The sequence below is a fragment of the Rhinoderma darwinii genome, assembly GCF_050947455.1.
Source record: "Rhinoderma darwinii isolate aRhiDar2 chromosome 8 unlocalized genomic scaffold, aRhiDar2.hap1 SUPER_8_unloc_2, whole genome shotgun sequence".
Lineage (NCBI taxonomy): Eukaryota > Metazoa > Chordata > Amphibia > Anura > Rhinodermatidae > Rhinoderma > Rhinoderma darwinii.
In genome coordinates this window covers 46,419-57,171 of record NW_027461825.1, presented here as the reverse complement: position 1 = coordinate 57,171, position 10,753 = coordinate 46,419, and the positions used below count along the sequence as shown (strand labels likewise).

Here is a 10,753-nt window from a genome sequence, read left to right as displayed (position 1 = left end):
GGAGGCGACTTGGTCATATAAGAAGATGAGTTAATAATAGGAAGAAGTAGATTATTGTCACGATCCTTGGGTATGTGGACCCACTAGGCCGCCCCGCCGTAGCAGATTAGCAGCTGGCCAAACCACAGTCCATACAAAGTCCTACTACCAGAGCACTTGTGATGGTCCAGACAGTAGCAGAGGCACGGATGAAACTTGAAGGAAGAGGACAACACACGTGGTGTATGATATCAGGCGTGACAGGTGGCACAACACGACTCCAAGGCTCAGGGACAAACACAGGTAGCAGGGCACGGGAACAGGATAACACTAAAGGGGCCATTTGCTAAGACTAACACAGGAATACACAACAAAGCTCAGGAAAGGAGTGAAAGGGCAGAGCCCTTCTTATAGTCCATGGTGATTAGGGCTAATGAACAATATTGTACATGTATGCACGCTGGCCCTTTAAGGTCGGGCACGAGCGCACACCCTACAGGATACTGCAGAGCAGAACAGAAGGGAGTGCTGGCGTCTCCTGGTGAGCAGATGGCGGCCAGCACTCACAAGTCCATGGCTGCGGCCGTCGGCGGCGAGTAGGAAAGACGGTCTGCGGCTCCCCTTACATCCACTCTTCTTGGGAATAGAGAGAGAGAGGAATTTCTTAATGAGGGTAGCGGCATTGAGGTTCTCTTCTGGCTCCCAGGACCTCTCCTCTGGACCAAACCCCCTCCAATCTACTAAATAAAAAGTCCTTCCTCCTACCCTCTTGCCGTCCAGGATCTCCTTCACTTCGAACACATTGGAAGAACCGCTGGGAGCCTCTGCAGGACTAGGAGTCTGCGTTAATTTGCTGCAGGATCTCAAAAGGTCAGAGGAACCTGGGAGCAAACTTGTACGAAGGCACCTTCAGCCGGAAATTCCTTGAGGAGAGCCAGACTTTGGTACCCGGCAGATACTGAGGCGGCGCTCTTCTTCTTCTTCTTCTTGTATCCGCCTTTCGCTTCATGCGACCGTCTGCCAGAAAAATAAAAGGACTGGGTCTGCTGCCAGATTTGTAGAAAGTCCCAAATGTAGAGTCAGCTGCGGGTACCAGGGATGTAGCCGCCACAGAAGAAGGGATTCTTGGATGTTGACTGTACACAATGTAGAATGGAGTGGAAGTGGTGGACTCACTCGTGTGGTTGTTATACGAGAACTCGGCCCATGGAAGAAGCTGCACCCAGTCATCCTGCTGCATGGAGATGAAGTGGCGGAGATAATTCTCCATGATCTGGTTGATCCTCTCGACTTGTTCATTGGACTGGGGACGATCGGCCGAGGAAAAAGGTCCAACTTCACGTCTAGTAGTTTACAGAGGGCACTCCAGAACTTAGAGGTGAACTGAACCCCCCGATCACAATGTGAAGGGGCAAGCCATGCAAGCGGAAGATGTGCTGGATGAAGAGACTCGCCAGTTGAGGAGCAGAAGGAAGGCCGGTCAGCGGGATAAAATGTGCCATCTTCGAGAGACGTCCACCACCATCCAGACCGTATTACATCCTGCTGAGGGGGGAAGGTCAGTGACAAAGTCCATCGCAATGTGCTGCCAGGGAGCGTTGGGCACAGGCAGGGGTTGGAGCAGAATGGCAGGCTTGGAGTGAGCAACTTTGTAGGAAGCGCACACCGTACGGGACGAGAAAAACTCTACAATATCTTTGGGCAGCATGGGCCACCAAAAATGACGAGCAATCAGATCTCGAGTCTTATGAACACCCGAGTGCCCAGCCAGTTTGGATTCTCCTCCTGTCTGCCAACCGCACAAAAGTCTTCCCCGGAGGGATCTCTCTAACTTGCAGGGGATTAGCAGTAATAATGCAGGACGGGTCTATGATATATTGAGGGGACTCCACAATGTCCTGGACACGGGATCGGCCCTCACATTCTTGTCAGCAGGACGGTGGTGGATCAAAAGTTGGAACCGGGTGAAGAACAGCCACCACCTGGCTTGACGGGGGTTCAGCCATTGAGCCGACTGGAGATAGGTGAGGTTCTTGTGGTCGGTGTATATCAGGATGGGGTGAGCTGCGCACTCTAGTAGATTTCTCCACTCCTCCAGAGCCAATTTGATGGCCAGCAGCTCCCGATCCCCAATACAGTAATTGCGCTCTGCGGGGGGAAAAAGTCTCGAGTAATAGCCACACACCACTGCCTTTCCTTTGAAGCATCTCTGGAACAGAAGTGCACCTGCACCAACAGAAGAAGCGTCCACCTCCAACGAAAACTGTCGAGATACGTCAGGATGATGGAGGATCGAGGCTGAAGTGAAGGCTTCAAGACTATTCATTCAAACCCTTCTTGGTGAGGGTTGGTAGAGATGGGGGCCGTCAGTGATGAGAAGTTTGGGATAAACTGCCGGTAGAAATTGGCGAATCCCAGGAAACGCTGTATGGACCGCAGGCCTTGAGGACGTGGCCACCCCAGGACAGCTCTCACTTTCTCAGGATCCATCTTGAGACCTTGATCCGAGAGAACTACTCTCAAAGACGCACTTCTCCAGCTTGGCATATAAACCATTCTCCCTTAATCGCAGTAGAACCTGACGGACATGCCTCCGATGAGTCGTCGGATCTGGAGAGAAAAATCTAAATATCTGCGAAACAGACCACAACACAGACATAGAGGAGATCTCGGAAGATATCATTGACGAATTCCTGGAAAACCGCGGGAGCGTTATATAGACCGAAGGGAATCACCAAGTATTCGTAGTGCCCGTCTCGGGTGTTAAATGCCGTCTTCCACTCGTTACCTTGACGGATTCAGATCAAATTGTAAGCCCCACGCAAGTCTAGTTTAGAGAAAATCCTGGCTCCTCTCCAGATTCTCTTTGATATAGGCCAACATGGACTGAGTCTCTGGCAAGGAGAGAGGGTACACAAGACCACGGGGAGAAGCGCTAGGAACCAGTTCAATCGGACAGTCGTAAGGCCAATGCGGGGGAATCATTTCAGCCTCCTTCTTGCTGAACACGTCTGCAAATTGGGAAAAATGAGTGGGTAATCCCGCTAATGACTGGCAGAGGAGGCTGGACGGGATGGAACTGTACCAGGCAGTGGTGGGGACATTTGGGGCCCCATTAGAGAACTTTTCCGGAATTCCAGGACAGGAGCATGCACCCGGAGACAAGGCAGACCCAGTAGACAGGATTGACGGCAAGACAAGAAATGTAATCAGTTCAGTATGAAGGACTCCAACTTGGAGTTTCAGCGGTTTGGTCTCAGACACGATCGGATCGGGGAGAGGAAGTCCATTCACCGAGGCAAAGATATTGCGGGCAAATGGAGAAGATCCACCATGTTGGGTGAAGTTTGCTGCGGATCCAGAGTCGCTACGGTCATGGGAATGGACAGTTTAGAAAATATTTTTTTTTTTAGCACCGTTCCGCCTAGGGTTGTCTCTCCAACCAATCCGAAGCATTGGAGTTTTTGGGCGTCTTGGGGCACAAACGCACAACATGGCCCCCGAGGCCGCAATACAGACAAAGTCCCGAAGTGCGTCTGCCTTGTTTCTCCTGGGCTGACAATTTGAGTCGGTCCACCTGCATAGGCTCCTCTGGGGGAACAACTGGTGAGGGTGACAGAGATTGCTGGAAAGTAGGAGCCAGCCTGGGGAATCCACTCTCCTGACGAACCTCTTGGGATCTCTCCCGGATCCTCATATCAATCCAGGTGGCGAGAAGAATGAGGTCATCCAGGGTCGGTGGCAGATCACGAGCGGCAAGCTCTTCTTTAATTTCGGAAGACAGTCCCTGCCAGAATGTAGCCACCAAGGCCTCGTTGTTCCAGGACAGCTCTGCCGCCAGGGTGCGAAGCTGAATGGCGTACTCGCCCACGGAGAGGTCTCCCTGATGTAGGGTCAGTAGAGATGCACCTGCAGAAGAAACTCTCCCAGGTTCCTCAAATACAGTACGGAATGTCTGTAAGAAACACTGGAAGTCATGAGACTCTGGTCCCCGACGTTCCCAAATGGGGTTCCCCCATGCCAGAGACTTCCCAGTAAGGAGATTATGAAGGCGATCCTTGCGTCATCAGAAAGGAAGGCATTTGCTTGCAGCCTGAAGTGGATCTGGCATTGGTTCAGAAATCCCCTGCATGTCCTCGCGTCTCCGTCATAGCGAGAAGGCAGTGGCAGCGAGAATCGGGAGTCGGCACTGGTACTGAGAGGAGGAACAGCAGGAGCAACAAGAACAGGTGCTGTAACCTAAATTCTCGCATGGGATAACACAACAACGCTCAGGCAAGGAGTGAAAGGATAGAGCCCTTCTTATAGTCCATGGTGATTAGGGAGAATTAAAAATATTGTACATGTGGCCCTTTAACGCGGCTCTGTCACCAGATTATAAGTGCCCGATCTCCAACATAATCTGATCGGCACTGTAATGTAGAGAACAGCAGTGGTTTTTATTGGTGGCAGAGCCTCTTTAAGGCCGGGCACGCGCGCACACCCTGCGGGACACTGTAGAGCGGAGCGGAAGCGAGTGCTGGCGTCTCCTAGGAAGCAGATGCCGGCCAGCACTCACAAGTCCATGGCCACGTGGGCGAGTAGGAACGACGGTTCGTGGCCGTTACACTTATATTACCACTGGTACTAGGACCCCGTCTTGAGTACTGTGTACAGTTCTGGAGACTCTTCTTAGAAAGACATTAAGAAAACAGAGAAAATTCAAAAGAAGGGATATTCCCCACATAGGTCCACAGGATAGGTGATAAGTGTCTGATCACTGGGACCCCCACCGATCACTAGGACAGTGGTCCCAAGTCTCCCGTTCCTCGAAGACAGCAGTGAGGATGACATGGAATGGAGCGCTGGTTGAGCACTTGTGTGTCGCACTATTCAACGTCTATGGGAATGACGGAAACAGCCAAGTACAGCGCCCACCTGCTCCCGTCAGTCCCATAGACATTAAATGGCGCATTCTCATCTTCCACTTATTTCCAGCTCCTCCCATATAAGTTATATATATTCCAGCGGTGACATCACATATAAGTTATATATATATCCCAGCGGTGACATCACATATCAGTTATATATATCCCAGCGGTGACATCACACATAAGTTATATATATATATATATATATATATATATATCCCAGCGGTGACATCACATATAAGTTATAAATACAAAAAAAGGGAACGTGAAGCAGCACTCAAATAAAGTGAATTTATTCATCCAACATGGAACCACAACGTTTCACCTCCTCTATGAAAATGCCTTCATATGCCTTCATAGAGGTGAAACGTTGTGATTCCATGTTGGATGAATAAATTCCCTTTATTTGAGTGCTGCTTCACGTTCCCTTTTTTGGATATCTAACACATAAGGAGAGGTCACTTTTATTTTTGAAGCTTTGCACCAGCCTAGTCAGGCATTTGTTCACAGTGCTGCTCCAATCCTCTGCTTTTTTCTACATATAAGTTATATATAGTCCAGTGGTGACATCACCTATAAGTTATATATAGTCCAGTGGTGACATCACCTATAAGTTATATATAGTCCAGTGGTGACATCACGTATAAGTTATATATAGTCCAGTGGTGACATCACGTATAAGTTATATATATCCCAGCAGTGACATCACCTATAAGTTATATATAGTCCAGTGGTGACATCACGTATAAGTTATATGTGATGTCACTGCTGGAATATATATCTTATATGTGATGTCACTGCTGGAATATATATATATATATATATATATATATATATATATATATATATATATATATTATAGGTGATGTCACCGCTGGAATATATATATAACTTATATGTGATGTCACTGCTGGAATATATAAATATATATATATATATATATATATATATATTATAGGTGATGTCACCGCTGGAATATATATATATTCCAGCAGTGACATCACCTATAAGTTATATATATCCCAGCGGTGACATCACATATGTTATATATATATTCCAGCAGTGACATCACATATAAGATATATATATATTCCAGCAGTGACATCACATATAAGTTATATATATATATATATTCCAGCAGTGACATCACCTATAAGATATATATATATATCCCAGCAGTGACATCACCTATAAGTTCTATATATCCCAGCGGTGAAATCACCTATAAGTTATATATAGTCCAGTGGTGACATCACATATAAGTTATATATATCCCAGCGGTGACATCACATATAAGATATATATATATCCCAGTGGTGACATCACATATCAGTTATATATATATCCCAGCGGTGACATCACATATCAGTTATATATATATATATCCCAGCGGTGACATCACATATCAGTTATATATATATCCCAGCGGTGACATCACATATCAGTTATATATATATTCCAGGAGTGACATCACATATCAGTTATATATATATCCCAGCGGTGACATCACATATCAGTTATATATATATCCCAGCGGTGACATCACATATCAGTTATATATATATCCCAGTGGTGACATCACATATCAGTTATATATATATATCCCAGCGGTGACATCACATATCAGTTATATATATATATATCCCAGTGGTGACATCACATATCAGTTATATATATATCCCAGCGGTGACATCACATATCAGTTATATATATATATATCCCAGCGGTGACATCACATATCAGTTATATATATATATATCCCAGCGGTGACATCACATATCAGTTATATATATATATTCCAGCGGTGACATCACATATAAGTTATATATATATATATTCCAGCGGGACATCACATATAAGTTATATATATATATATATATATCCCAGCGGTGACATCACCTATAAGTTATATATATATTCCAGGAGTGACATCACATATCAGTTATATATATATATATATTCCAGCAGTGACATTACATATAAGATATATATATATCCCAGCGGTGACATCACATATCAGTTATATATATATATATTCCAGCAGTGACATCACCTATAAGTTATATATATCCCAGCAGTGACATCACATATAAGTTATATATATCCCAGCGGTGACATCACATATAAGTTATATATATCCCAGCAGTGACATCACCTATAAGTTATATATATCCCAGCAGTGACATCACATATAAGTTATATATATCCCAGCGGTGACATCACATATATTATATATACATCTCAGTTGTCTTTACTGCCCGGGCATGGTTTATATACAGTGTGTGCCACTATGGGGGCTGGGTGTGAGACACACATTCATTATTCATATATCACCATCCCCCCCATGTCAGGCCCCTGATCTCGCCCTCCCATTGGCTGCTGTCTGGCGTGACGTCACAATCATGATGAGAATTGATGATCGGACGCGCTGATTTCATTGTCTGGAGCCGGAGCCGAGAAGACCCGGCGAGGCCCGGGGAACCCAGCGGCGGGGGGGAGGTAGGTGGAGGGTGGGGAGCCCCGGGAGGGAGTGGGGGGCTCGGAGGCCGGAGGGGGGGGGGAATCAGGGGCAGCGGGCGCAGGGACTTGGGGTACGGGGCGGCTGAGAACGCTCCTCCCCCATATCTACAGCAGGCACATCGGGGTCACACGGGGCTTCTCTAACCCCTGCGCCGCCGAGCAGACGTCCTGCGGTTCTCCAGCAGCGGAGGGGTTAAAGAGAAATCATCCGGCCCCCCCTCCCCGGCCTCCGTGTACGGGAGAGAGAGGGGGAGCCTTATTTCTTCCTCCCCCTTCCCGAGCATGCGCACTGCGCTTCTTCCTCTCCTGCGCTGCACCTGTCTCATCACGCACTGATACAAAGTATCCGGCGCCGAACACGTGACCCGCCGCACTGAAACAATGTAACAAAATCACAGCTGCTGCACGTGATCAGAGGCCGGCCCTACTCGTAACAGCTGCATTACCTGGGGGTGCCTGATCCTTATACACACACAGATCAGTGACATTACACACACAGAGAGCAGTGACATCACACACATTATATACACACACACACAGCAGTGACATCACACACATTATATACACACACACAGCAGTGACATCACACACATTATATACACACACACAGCAGTGACATCACACACATTATATACACACACACACACACACACAGCAGTGACATCACACACATTATATACACAGCAGTGACATCACACACATTATATACACACACAGAGCAGTGACATCACACATACATTATACACGCAAAGAGCAGTGACATCACACATACATTATATACACACAGAGCAGTGACATCGCACATACATTATACACACACAGCAGTGACATCACACACATTATATACACACAGCAGTGACATTACACATACATTATACACGCACAGAGCAGTGACATCACACATACATTATATACACACAGAGCAGTGACATCACACACATTATATACACACACACAGCAGTGACATCACACACATTATATACACACACAGAGCAGTGACATCACACATACATTATACACGCACAGAGCAGTGACATCACACATACATTATATACACACAGAGCAGTGACATCGCACATACATTATATACACGCACAGCAGTGACATCACACACACATTATATACACACACAGCAGTGACATCACACATACATTATATACACACAGCAGTGACATTACACATACATTATACATACACAGCAGTGACATTACACATACATTATACACACACAGAGCAGTGACATCACACATACATTATATACACACAGCAGTGACATCACACATACATTATACACACACAGCAGTGACATCACACATACATTATACATACACAGCAGTGACATTACACATACATTATACACACACAGAGCAGTGACATCGCACATACATTATATACACACAGAGCAGTGACATCACACATACATTATATACACACACAGCAGTGACATCACACATACATTATATACACACAGAGCAGTGACATCGCACATACATACACAGCAGTGACATCACACATACATTATACACGCACAGAGCAGTGACATCACACATACATTATATACACACAGAGCAGTGACATCGCACATACATACACAGCAGTGACATTACACATACATTATATACACACAGCAGTGACATCACACATACATTATATACACACAGCAGTGACATCACACATACATTATACACACACAGCTGTGACATCACACACACATTATATACACACAGCAGTGACATCACACATACATTATACACACACAGCAGTGACATCACACATACATTATACACACACAGCTGTGACATCACACACACATTATATACACACAGCAGTGACATCACACATACATTATACACACACAGCAGTGACATCACACATACATTATACACACACAGCAGTGACATCACACACACATTATATACACACACAGCAGTGACATCACACATACATTATATACACACAGCAGTGACATCACACACACATTATATACACACAGCAGTGACATCACACACACATTATATACACACAGCAGTGACATCACACATACATTATATACACACACAGCAGTGACATCACACGTACATTATATACACACAGAGCAGTGACATCACACGTACATTATATACACACACAGCAGTGACATCACACACACATTATATACACACACAGAGCAGTGACATCACACATACATTATATACACACAGCAGTGACATCACACACACATTATATACACACACAGAGCAGTGATATCACACATACATTATACACACACATTATATACACACAGCAGTGACATCACACATACATTATACACACAGCAGTGACATCACACACACATTATATACACACACAGAGCAGTGACATCACACATACATTATATACACACACAGAGCAGTGACATCACACACACATTATATACACACAGAGCAGTGACATCACACACACATTATATACACACACACACAGCAGTGACATCACACATACATTATACACACACATTATATACACACACATCAGTGACATCACACATACATTATATACACACACAGCAGTGACATCACACACACATTATATACACACACAGAGCAGTGATATCACACATACATTATAAACACACATAATATATACACACACAGCAGTGACATCACACACACATTATATACACACACAGAGCAGTTATATCACACATACATTATACACACACATTATATACACACAGCAGTGACATCACACACACATTATATACACACAGCAGTGACATCACACACACATTATATACACGCACAGCAGTGACATCACACATACATTATATACACACAGCAGTGACATCACACATACATTATATACACACACAGCAGTGACATCACACATACATTATATACACACACAGCAGTGACATCACACATACATTATATACACACAGCAGTGACATCACACATTATATACACACACAGAGCAGTGACATCACACATACATTATATACACACAGAGCAGTGACATCACACATACATTATATACACACAGCAGTGGCATCACACATACATTATATACACACACAGCAGTGACATCACACATACATTATATACACACAGCAGTGACATCACACACATTATATATACACAGCAGTGACATCACACATACATTATATACACAGCAGTGACATCACACACACATTATATACACACAGCAGTGACATCACACATACATTATATACACACACAGCAGTGACATCACACATACATTATATGCACACAGCAGTGACATCACACATACATTATATACACACACAGCAGTGACATCACACATACATTATACACACACAGCAGTGACATCACACATACATTATA

At 44.9% G+C, this 10,753-nt stretch overlaps 1 long non-coding RNA gene across 1 annotated transcript in view; it reads left to right on the top strand.

Annotated features, from left to right (window-relative positions):
* The first annotated feature begins 7,298 nt into the window (after positions 1–7,298).
* Positions 7,299–10,753, top strand: part of LOC142697916 (uncharacterized) — a 48,223-nt gene continuing 44,768 nt past the window's right edge. The window contains exon 1 of the long non-coding RNA XR_012865608.1: positions 7,299–7,388. This is a non-coding gene — a long non-coding RNA (uncharacterized LOC142697916). The remainder of the gene's footprint in view (positions 7,389–10,753) is intronic.